Raw genomic sequence first — 12,058 nt, 5'->3', positions numbered from 1 at the left:
TGATTTTGTCCCAACTCCCCCCCCCCCTTTTAAAGATTTTATTTATTTATTTATTTATTCATTCATTCATTCATTCATTCATTCATTCATGAGAGACAGAGAGAGAGAGGCAGAGACACAGGCAGAGGGAGAAGCAGGCTCCATCCAGGGAGCCCAATGTGGGACTCGATCCCGGGTCTCCAGGATCATGCCCTGGGCTGAAGGCAGGCGCTAAACCGCTGAGCCACCCAGGGATCCCCCTTGTCCCAACTCTTAAACTGACATTTATGATTTGTGTATTTTGCCGTATGTAAAATTGTATCTAATTTTCTGCCCTTAAGGTTCTACCCTTCTCACCACTCCACAAAAGAAAATGGGTATTAGAATGCATGCCTGGTAGGGTTGATGTAGGTATTAGAGTGTGCTTTATGTAGAGAGTCCAGAACAGTTTCTGGTATATGGCCAGTGGGACGTTGCAGGCTCTAGCCAGAGTCCAGAGTGAAAAGAAATGTGCGGTAACTCTTGACAATATTGTGTATTTTTGTTTTTATTTTTATTTTTTTTCATTTTTAAAGATTTTATTTATTTATTCATGAGAGACACACAGAGGAAGAGACACAGGCAGAGGGAGAACCAGGCTCCATGCAGGGAGCCCGATGTGGGACCTGATCCTGGGACTCCAGGATCACGCCCTGGGCCGAAGGCAGGCGCCAAATGCCGAGCCATCCAGGGATCCCCAGAATTTTGTGTATTTTAAAGTCGTGCTTGCAAAGTCTTCAATTTCATCTCATTTCCACAATCAGGTTCTTGTTTTAAAAGGCTTATGGAACTGCCTCTGAAACTTTGGAATGAGAAGTAGGTATAAAAACAAACTCAGGGGAAGGAAAAAAAATGGTTTTTCAGATTTAAGATTTGGGCAGTGATTTCATGCCACAATTTTAATTCCTCGGTACAAAGGTGTTTAGCAATATTACATAATTTTAAGAAGCTGTAAGAATTTCTGGTAAAAAAAAAAAAAGCAAATGCTTGAAAGCAACAGTGTTGTGACTTAGGCAGAGGATGGTAGATGTGTTTGCATAGAATGACTGCTTTAGGAGCTGACATTGATAACATCCTTAGTGTGCACTCTTTGGAAAAGGAAATTGAAGCTTTTCATTAGTTTTCATCCTAGTGTTTTTGTTGGTTTGTTTGCTTATTTTTAAACTCATGACAAATCAAAACCACAAATACGTAATAACCTCAGTGCCTTTATGGAAGATGATAGAACACATGATCCAACCCAGTACCCATGCATTTCACTTGCAAAATCAACAAACATGAAAGTTTCCTCTTGTACTCTCAAAGTTCAAAACACTACTGATACGGTTAATGCCCTCTGGATGGGAGCACATTAACCTACAAGGTAGCAGCTTGAAACCACAAACATTTGTTATTTCACACAGTTTGTGAAGGTCAGGAGTTGCTTGGCTGGGTGGATCTGGATAGTGTCTTTTCTGTGGTCACAGTCAGGCTGTCCACTCGGTCAACCTGCCTCTGAAGGCCTGACTGGCTGGAGGCCCGATCCCAAGGCTTTGGGCGGGAAGCTTCAGTTCCTTGCCGCATGGACCCTCCCCTAGGGCTGCTCACGCCCTGGCAGCTGGCTCATTCCATGGCAGCGATGCAAGAGAGTGTCCTCAAGGTGGACGCTGGAGCTTCTCTACAATCTTGGAAGGGACCTGCCCTTTCTCCTGTGTGTTGTCATGGTCATGGTCACGGTCATGGGAGGGATCACACACCAGGGCTGAACACTGGAGGTGGGGATGGTGGTGGGAAGGCTCTTTGTTTCACTGTCCAATCCCATTCTTCCCTCTTGACTTCATAAATGATACACCGAATACTCTACAGTGTGCAAGTGGTATTTACGTTATGTTTGTGAGCTGCCAGTTACATCATTACCTCCAGCTGTTGTAAAGCATACCAGCAGGGGAAGTCATAATTTACCTACCCTTTCTCTTGCTGATGGGTATTTGGATTGCCTTGGATTTTTGGTAATTCCTACCATACTCTTTCGTCTCTCAATTCAGGGGAGGCCCATCCTGGTGCTTACTGGCTCGTGTTGGCCATAATGGCCACGTGGTGGCGGGCACTTCTGCCCGTCCTGAGTGTGCTTCGCCCTTCGGTCGTAGACCTGATTGTAGCTGAGCATTTATATTCAGTTTTTGAGTATGGACATATGTGTTGTTTTAAAGCAGGGCTGCATATTTATGTATTTTAAAAATAACCACAAGGGACGCCTGGGTGGCTCAGGGGTTAAGCACCTGCCTTCAGTTCAGGTCGTGATCCTGGGATCGAGTCCCGCATTGGGCTCCTTGCAGGGAGCCTGCTTCTCCCTCTGCCTGTGTCTCTTATGAATAAATCTTAAAATAAAAAAAAAAATAACCACTATTACATCATTTGGAATGGAGGGGGGAGATGGGTCAGGTGTGACAGGCATCTCTGATGCAGCTCCTGGTCCGTTTTGAGTGCTCTTTACGTGTTGAACTGCATAGTGTGATGAGCAGGCAGTGGCTGTACTGAGAACATCCCTTCTAAGCGCTGTCCTGGAGCCAGTCAGTAATGATTGTCCTGGTTACTCCAGAGCTTTTAGTTTGGTTTACTTTGATGCCTTCACACATGCCCATGTTTAGCAACAGTAGTTGATATAGTGTAAAGAGCTATAGTCAGCACTTAACAGGGCAACAGCTCAAATGCCAGAATACTGAATGTCTTATGCCTTCATTCCTTTGTGCATACACACACCTGATTTTCCCTCAAGATTTAATGACTGTTTCACTTTCTACTGAAAGCCTATTTTGATCTTCGAGGTGCTTCCTGCCCTGTGTTCCCTGTGGCGCTCTGTGCTTCCCTCTCTGAAAGAACTTCCTATGGTGCTGTAATCACAGAGTCACCTGCTGGTCCCACTAGAATCAGGTCAGCCTGAGGGCAGGCTTCTCCTTAGTTCCCTCCGTATTCTCAGTACCTGCTTAAAGACCTAGCACAGAATGAGCACTTGATGGTGTTCTTACTATTTCTTGAATATTTAATTTTCTTGAGTCCTTAGATATAAAGAGGGAGTGTAGCAGAAAGATTCTAGCAAGAATAGAAAAAATAGAATAGAAAAAAAAATATGACAGGGGACTATAATTTCAAGAGGTAAAAAAGTGCCTTGGTATTTCTAATTGCTTGTATAACTATGTTGATGAACTTTCACAAAGGGAATAGGATGAGCACTTGATGGTGTTCTTACTATTTCTTGAATATTTAATTTTCTTGAGTCCTTAGATATAAAGAGGGAGTGTAGCAGAAAGATTCTAGCAAGAATAGAAAAATAGAATAGAATAGAAAAAAATACCAAATATGACAGGGGACTATAATTTCAAGAGGTAAAAAAGTGCCTTGGTATTTCTAATTGCTTGTATAACTATGTTGATGAACTTTCACAAAGGGAATAGGATGAGCACTTTAGAGGTCAGCGTACTACCGAACTCAAAAATAAACCTGTCTGTGTACACACATACTCACATACTCCTAGGTTTTCCTCAAACGTTACTGAGCCTCCAGCCAGCAAGAATCTTTGCACCAAAAACAAAAAATGAAACAAAACGAAAAACCCAAAAAATCCCGCACGCGTCGTCAGCTTAGCTAAGGTCACCATATGGCATCTTGACTCAACCATGATTCAGATCAGTTTTGTTGAGAGAGAACATCAATTAAGTCACACTATAAAAAGCACTTTTCAGGGTAGGATGACAGTTCCTTTTATTTTTACCTAGGCCATGAGCTGGAAGAGCACATGGAACTAATTGGTAAGGTGTTCTGACTCAGCTTCAAAATACAGATGTGGTCAGGGTGAGCCACCCCTCACATTCAATTATCTCAAATGGACAAAACAGACAGGAAAAAGTCGGAGCCAGCAAGTCAAAATAAATAAGGTCGGGGCTGTGACCACCAGTGCCCTCAGAGCAGAATTTCTCAGCTCTCCATGCTTCTAGTCTTTTGTAGTGGTCCCCGGACTGTGGGCAAGGGAACTCACTCAGAGGCGCAGGAGCCCTGGGCTTGGCTACGCTGAGTCAAGCTCTCTGCTGGCTGCGGGCCTGGCCCTGTCGTGTCAGAGCTCAGGAGACCATGTGCAAGCCAGCGAGGCTCTTGCTGCAGCCTCGGAGCAGAGTGTGTGTGTGTGTGTGTGTGTGTGTGTCTTGGGCTCACTGAAGTGCCTGGCACGGAATACGCAGGATTTAAGGGTTAGTAGCTGTTCCCGTCATTGAGAATTTTGCACAGCTTTATCAAAGGACATTAAAGAAGACAAATGGTAAGACAGACCATTATTCCATGATGGAAAACCTCAGTAGCGTAAAGACATGGATTCTCCCCGAAGTGACTTGTGGTTTCAGCGCCCCTGAAAATAAAATCTCGGCAGGGGTTTTGGTAGCAGTTCACAAGCTGATTTTCTCATTTATATGGTGAACTAGGTTCTCTGTTCTCCCCAATTCCCTTAAGGCTTTCTATGAACCTTTTCTGATGACTGGGCTCTTAAGACCCTTCTTCGCGTGTGCCCTCTGCAGAATTCTCCACTTCCTCATTTTCTTTTCTGAACATTGATCTTCGTGATCTAAGTGAAACATGGCTTGCCTCTGAGGGCTGCGTTTCTGGGAGGTCTTCCAAGGCTGTTCTCTCTCTCCAGTGTGCCCTGGGCTTGAAGGCATGCTGGACGTTCTCGGCCTTTTCCTCTGGAACCCTCTAGCCTCCATTTCATGCCGTCAGTGTGAACGTGTGTGGTGGTGTTTAGCTGTTTGAGGGCTGCGTGGGTCACTTCACTGTGTTCCTTGAATGAACTTCAGGTCACTGTTAACGGTACACTGCCCGTCTTTTAAATCTTGGTCGTTTCAGTATTCACATAGATCTCTCCAGCCTTCTCTCCGTCCGTGATATTGACCTCCACCCCACGTAACCATACTGCCAGCACCATCTTGGCCTTGTCATTAACTGTAGCTGCCTTCCTGCCACAGTCTCAGCTTCAGGAGTCCCACTCCTTCCTAGGTCACCTCCCCCAGGGGTCTCCAGCCCCACCAGGACCTACAGTCTGTTGATCTTACTATTTCTTTTTGTTTATTTCTATTTAAATTTTAAATAGGCTCCATGGTCAGTGTGGGGCTCAAACTCACAACCCTGAGGTTAGGAGTCACATGCTTTACTGACTGAGCCAGACAGGCGCCTATCTTACAACCTCCGTTTCCTGTCCCTTTTGTTACTCAGGTTTACGTTTTCCTCATCTGCTTTTGATTGATGGGTCCGTAATAAAAGCATTTGCTTTTGTATCCACCTTCAGTTCCCTTTCTCCTTTCTTAGCTTTGCCTCAGGCTTCCCTGGGACAATTCCAGCTCTGATTAAAGCCACCTTGCTGTGTCCTCTGTGCCCAGGTAGCTGAGCAAGGCCGGAGAAAAGTTACGCCATTCTCGCTGGTCTCACAGTAAGTTGACAAACCCTCCATGACAGTGCTAATGGGTCTGTCTTTACCTTGATCACTAGCCTGCCTTAGTTGCCCGGCAGTCATGTCTCTCCCTGGTCTATTTGGCCTCTTGCTTTCCTGGTCAACTATGTCAACTTGATTTCCTTAACTTTCCGTTGTCTCTCCCTCGTTCTCATTCCAGGCTTCCTATTTTACTGAGAAAAGAGAAGCAACCAGAAGGTAATTTCCAGGACTCCCCCTCACCCTGTCTCCCAGCTCCCTGTGTCTGTGCCCATCACCTGCCTTCCCTTCTGTGACTGTGGATGAAAGGTCCTGCTCTGATGCCCCTCCCCGCCAAGACCTGTACTCAGTTTACTCCCTTTTGCATTCAGTGCTCCAATAATCACCCCCCCCCAAAAAAAATCATCATGAGGTTTTTACCCTTTCTGTTGGATTATTTTCATAAATTTAAACATCTGCTATAATGTTTCCCTTTGTGGGAAAACTCTCTTCTATTTCCCTGAGCTGTGATCTCATTTTTCTGCTCCCTTTTGTAATGGAAGTTTTCTGAAGAGTGATTTATATTCACCTACTTTCTCTAGAACCCATTCCATGGTACTCACCAGCAGTCCTCCTTTTCATCTCTTCGCTCCCCTGACCTGCCAGCTGCATCTGATAGAGTGGCTCACATCTTTCTTCTTGAAACACTCCCCCCCCCCCCCCCCCCCCCCCCCCCCCCGCCTTTGCACGCCACCACCCTCTTCTGAATAAGCCTCCCTCTTTGGCTGTTCCTTCCTGGCTCCCAGGACTCAGTCCTCAGACCTCTCTCCTCCCTCTGCCTACTTCGCTCCCCAGTGACCTTGTTCAGTCTCATGCTTGACCATGTTTACTCTTCATGTGCTGGTGGCTGTAACATTTTGCCCTGGCTGCACTTCCCTTCTGAACTCCAGGCCTGTGGATTCCTCTGCCTTCTGCATAATTCATCATTTCTAGTAAGCACCTCCAGCATCACCGGGCCCAGCCTGCAGAGCCCCTCAGCCCCCGGATACCTCCAGGCAGCCTTCTCCCCTTCAGTGCACAGCACAGACCTTTTTCCCAGTGTTGCTCAGGCTACAGTTCTGGAGTCCTCCTTGAATCCGTTTTCTCAGAGATAGCCGTCATGACAGATTTGTCATCAGATCCCATCAGCTCTTCAAGAATATATCCAGAGTCTGACCTCTGCTTACTCGCTCTGCTGCTGCCAGTCTTTTCCAAGAACAGTGTCCTCACTGGTGTCCTGGTGCCTTCTTTTCCCCCACTATGGCCGAACCATTACAGAGTAGTCAGAGGGGTCCCTCAGGATGCAGGGCACTAGAGCCCTCCGCAGGTTCCTGGCATGATATAAGCCAAAGTCCTCTGGGCTGTGTGGTGCGGTTCCGTCTTGCCTCTGACTCAGGTTACCTTTCCATTCCCTCATCTGGCTGCCTCCCCCTCCCCATGAGCCCTTCGCCTTCCATCCATGCTCGTCTCCCAGGGAAGTACCAGTGCCTCCTTAACTGTCTCCCGTTCTGTGCTCAAATAACCACTTTTTTGGATAAAGGTTTTATTTTATTTTTTCTAAGATTTAAGATTTTGTTTATTCATGAAGACACAGACAGAGAGGCAGAGAGAGAAGCAGGCTCCCCATAGGGAGCCCAATGTGGACTGATCCTAGTACTTTGGGATCATCACGCCCCGAGCCGAAGGCAGATGCTCAACCACTGAGCCACTCAGGCGTCCCCTGAGTAGGGTTTTAATAAGGTTCTTAAAGAGGCCTTATATACAAAACCTTTCTCTGCTTGAGAACATAAAGACATTCTCTGCATATTTTCTTCCAAAGCTTTATGGTTTTGGCTAACGTATATTCCTAGATGCATCCGGAGTTACTTTCTTTGTCTGGGTATACAGGAGAGGATCCAGTTCCATTTTTTCCATATGGGAAGTGGTTGCAGCAGCACCACAGAGTGGCCCAGCCCTGCAGATTCAGTGGCTGTGCTGTCACCTGTCAGGTTTCTTTGAATACAGTGCTGTTCCTGGACACTCTGTCCAGTGGTTTATTTTTCCACCTGTGTGCCAGTTTCACCCTTCCTTGGCTTCTTTGAGTTGGCATCGTGCATTTATGATTCAGTTCTGATGAGAGGTGAATTTTGACTGTATTGGGCACAGTGGGAACGGGGGAAGCATGTCATTTTGAGGGAGGGTGGGGAGAGGATGGATATGTGTGGACTCTTTAAAGCAGGGTTGCCACTTCTGGCCCTCCACCTTTTATGAATGTCCATATCTTTTTTTTCCCCCTTAAATGGCCTGTGAGTGGTTTTTACATTTTTAAATAGTTAGGAAAAATAAACTTTGTGGCACCTGAAAATTGCATGAACTTTAAATGTCAGTGTCCGTTAAGTAGAGCTTTATCAGTACACCAGCTGTGTTCCTTCACAGAAGTTTTGTCTGTGGCTGCTTTTTTCCCCAATGGCAGAGTTGTGGAGCAGTGACCAGAGATTGTCAGGCCCTCTGGTTCCAGAGTGTTTACTAGCTGGCCTTTTCTAGATAAATGGATTGGTCTGGGCTGTCAGGGACAGTGTGAGTTCCACATGGAACAGAAGAGAGAAAGAGTATAAAAAAAGAGTTTGAGGTCTGCAAAGATGAATCTCAAAATTCTGCCCCAGGCTGTTTCTGGCAGGAGAAGTGAATCTTTTTATTTTCTGTTTTATTTTGTTCAATCTAGCCCGGTCAGAGATCAGTAAGCAGAGTTCCGTGGTTTTAAATAATAACCAGGGATTCTTATTTTAATCTGGGAGCTTGGGCGCATCCTAATAGATTTTCTCAGTGTCAGTGGTTGCGCTGCTCTAACCCACCCATGCTGGTTTTTCACTGAACGGGAGGTATTAGAATCTATCTTTTCTGAAGCAGAGAAGTCTCAGCAGGGCAGTGCAGTGATGAGCCTTTGGTTTCCTCTTCAGGAGAAGGTCCCGCCTGATGAATTAACTGTAAAATGTGTGTGCACACAGTACGGCAGACCTGTCTAATTTCTGACATACGGTCATAGGGAGTTTTCTTTAATTTTACTCAGACGGGACTTGCCAAGATTAAACCTACAGATCTGTTCAAACTTGAAGGAAATGAAATTCTATCTTTTGTAGAATTCAAACCCTCCCTCCCTTTTTTTTGTTCTGTAATGTAACATTTCATTTGTGTATTGTCTTCAGGGTATGCATTCCTATGTAATAGGAATGTCTAACAGTTGAATTTTAATTGTCCTCTAAGTACTTTCTGCCTTCTGTGAATAAAGTAGCTAAGCTTTTTAAAGTCTGTGAATATTTTGTGTTAGTTTGGTTAAAGCAGAAATGACAGCAATTACTGTTATTAATAGTAACATTTGTAACACGGGAACGATTGATCTTTACTGTTTTACTGTCGTTAATCATTTCATATATTTAGCTGCGTTGTCTTGACAGTGAACTTAGAACTTGAAGACAGGGTACATTAGGGTTGCTTTGGATCTGTTATACCAAATAGCTTTCTTTCGAGGCTGCCAAGGAGCCAAGAAGTATATACAAGACTGTTAGATGCTTTCATAGAGTTCTTACTGGCGGTGAGTGAAAGCTCTTTCTGTCCACATCTGATGAAAGTTGTTCGTGTATTGTATGCGAAGATGGTGAATGAAGTCTATAACCATTTATTATGTGGCTCTAGAGGAAATGGTATTTTCCTTCTGCCCTTTATAGGGGAGCCAGACATCTAACAAATAGTCTCTGTTCTCAGGAAATTTAAAATACAGTCCATTGGGCCACATTCCCCCCTTTAAGCTCATCCATTGTATCCTGTGTGGAGGAGAAATTAGATGTTTAAGTATCGGTCAAGAGGTCTCTACATCTCACTGAAAACATGACCTTTTTTTGAGGATAAAGGAGATACGGAGTCAAGACTATATGAATTTCTTAACAGGAATGGAAGAGTCAGGATTCCTGGGTGGCTCAGTGGTTGAGCATCTGCCTTTGGCCCAGGGCATGATCCTGGAGTCCCGGGATCAAGTCCCACGTCAGGCTCCCTGCATGGAGCCTGCTTCTCCCTCTGTCTGTCTCTGCCTCTCTCTCTGTGTCTCTCATGAATAAATAAATAAAATCTTAAAAAAAAAGAATTAAAAAAAAAAAAGGAATGGAAGAGTCAAACAGATGTCTTGATAGTTCCCTTTCTCTGGTTGCTGCTGCCCCATGTGCTAATTTTACCCTGCTCACCTTGGCCTGGCGACTGGCTCAGGGTGCACGCTCAGGTATGCACCTGTGAGGCAGGCAGATGCTACCGAGTGTGCAAATGGACATCAGTGTTGTAAACTTGAATAAATACAATTAGTGAATGTCCTTCCTGGGCCCTAGAGATACAGAGAAAAATAGGACAGGCTCTGTTTTCCCAAGATTTATGGGCTAGCAGCATAGTTGGGTTGGAGAGGCAAGTATAATCTAATGTGGATAAGTATTAGTCCAGTCTTACGGAGGGAGTTCCAGTGGGATGTAGAGGTGGGAACTGTTCTGCCTGGAGTAGCAGAGGAGTTTCACCAGAGCTTGGAGTTTTCAAAAGGCCTCCATAAGGAGACATAGGATTTTCCAGGCAGAGAGTTGGGTGGGGGTTGTGTGGAGCATGTATTCTGGGGAGGGTACATGTTTGAGCAGACAAAGAGGGTTGCAAGTGCTTGGTGTTCCCAGGAATTCATGTGTGTGCAGCCTGGGGAGAGCAGATGACAGTGATCACAGTCCCAAATTATTTTCTCTTCCCATCTCAAACGTGAAGTGCGCTGTGCTGCCTTGATACTTTTCTAACAACTATTAATAGTTATTTTGACTTCAGGAATATTATGATTGGCCTTAGCTCAGTTAAACATTTTTGTTTTGATTAAAAGTGTAACAAAGGAGAAAGGCCTGGTACCTATGTGTCAAATTATCGTGTAGCATTGGGAATTATTCATAGGATGGTTCATGAACTTACTAATTGTTCAGTGCTTGGAATATCAGTTCTCCAATTTTCCCAAGAACAATCCTTTTTTTCCATCTTGCCTTTGCATCTACCATAGTTTGAGTCCAGAGCTTTTGATGCGCTTGATATCAGTGTTGAGTAAAAGAGATGTTAGGGTTTCAAAGAGCGGCTTCAGGGAAGACCATTCACGGTAGGAACGTGGTACTGTGGGAGGGTAGCTCACAAAGGACCAGGGGGGATAGGTCATGTTGGCTCTTATCACAGGTGAGATGACACCATCTTTGTGCAGTGGGGGCAGATAACGAGATTTTTTCTTTGTTGTAGAAATCCTGATCATGCTTGGCATCCTTTGAAATGTTTAAAACTCTTGGGTATTAGCATGTTAACATCTGCACTGTATTTAGTACTCCTTAAAGATGTCTCGAGAGTGTTCGTGAATTTTCTTTATGGCAAATTGTCATTGAAAATGGCTTATGTGTGTAATTGTTTCTTACAGTTACTGAGACAGGGTAAGTAAGTACCGTACCATTGGGCTCTCACGGTTTTATTTGGTCACTTGGTCACTGATAAATAATGTAATGTACATCCTCTGTCCGTGAGGTAAAAATGTGCCAGTTGCAGTACAAGGACTTGGGCCTGAAGTGCAAGGAGGGGCGTGTCTCTGGGCTTTGGGCAGGGAGAGATGTGTAGACGGGCTCTGCTGGCACCCAAGCTGGCAGTGACCCAGGGGGTTTGGTGTCAGCGGTTCCATATGAACTCTCGGTTCCCTGATAACCTGGCGCAGTGTGAGGAAGAGGTGGAGAGTGCTGGGGTTCCATGACAGGGCCAGAGGAGAACAGTCATATGGTCAGTGGGAATCTTCAAGAATCTCTTCAGTTGTCCAGCAGAGCAGTTTTTCTTCTGACCATAAAACAGATGGCTGTTTCTTTAGGAGATTCATGGAATGAGGAAGTTGGCTTGCATTTTGGTGCCATGTTGCACAAAAAATTCTTATCTTCATAGCTCTGTAATGATAGCCGGTGCAATCCGTGCTTCTGGCATGAGAGGCATGTGGGAACTGAGATGCCCAGAGGGACCGGCCACAGATTCATTTTTCTCCCCTGGGCATGTACTCTAGGCGGAAGGGTGCCCTCACTTGCTTGATCCCTGCCTGCTCCCCCTCTCCCCCTTTGCCTCTGTTTCTTTCTCCCCCCAGCTCTCTCTCCCCCTCACCCCCATCTCTATCCCTGTGTCTCTGTTCCTTTTTATCTCCCTCCTTCCTCCCCTCTCTCCCTCCTCCTCTCTTTCCCTCATCTGTGCAGTTGAATATATACAAGCTCAGCACAAGTGTTGCTAGCTTCTCTGTATCTAGAGATTGGATAGCAGGCTGGCCTCCCAGACAGTTTAATGAATAGTGTTTCTCATAATGGTACTTGAGTACCTATTGGGTTGCACTGGGAAATGGTTATTTTCTCTTTCTAGAGCGTAGAATATAGATCTTCTGTTTTGATTAAGGATAGATCCATAAACGCAGACCCTCACCTGAAACTGGTATTTGGGTTGTCACAGGGAGTGACAAGTCAGACTGCTTCTATAGGAAACCTGGCTCTCCTCATTATTAGCCCAGTAATATGGGCAAATTACTTAAATTCC

General features: G+C 45.1%; 1 protein-coding gene across 1 annotated transcript in view; it reads left to right on the top strand.

Annotated features, from left to right (window-relative positions):
• Positions 1-12,058, top strand: part of ATXN10 (ataxin 10) — a 163,049-nt gene that overhangs the window by 8,675 nt on the left and 142,316 nt on the right. The window lies entirely within an intron of this gene.

Source organism: Canis aureus, chromosome 11 (assembly GCF_053574225.1).
Source record: "Canis aureus isolate CA01 chromosome 11, VMU_Caureus_v.1.0, whole genome shotgun sequence".
Lineage (NCBI taxonomy): Eukaryota > Metazoa > Chordata > Mammalia > Carnivora > Canidae > Canis > Canis aureus.
The sequence above is the reverse complement of the archived record's forward strand: the minus strand, read 5'-3'. Positions and strand labels throughout refer to the sequence as shown.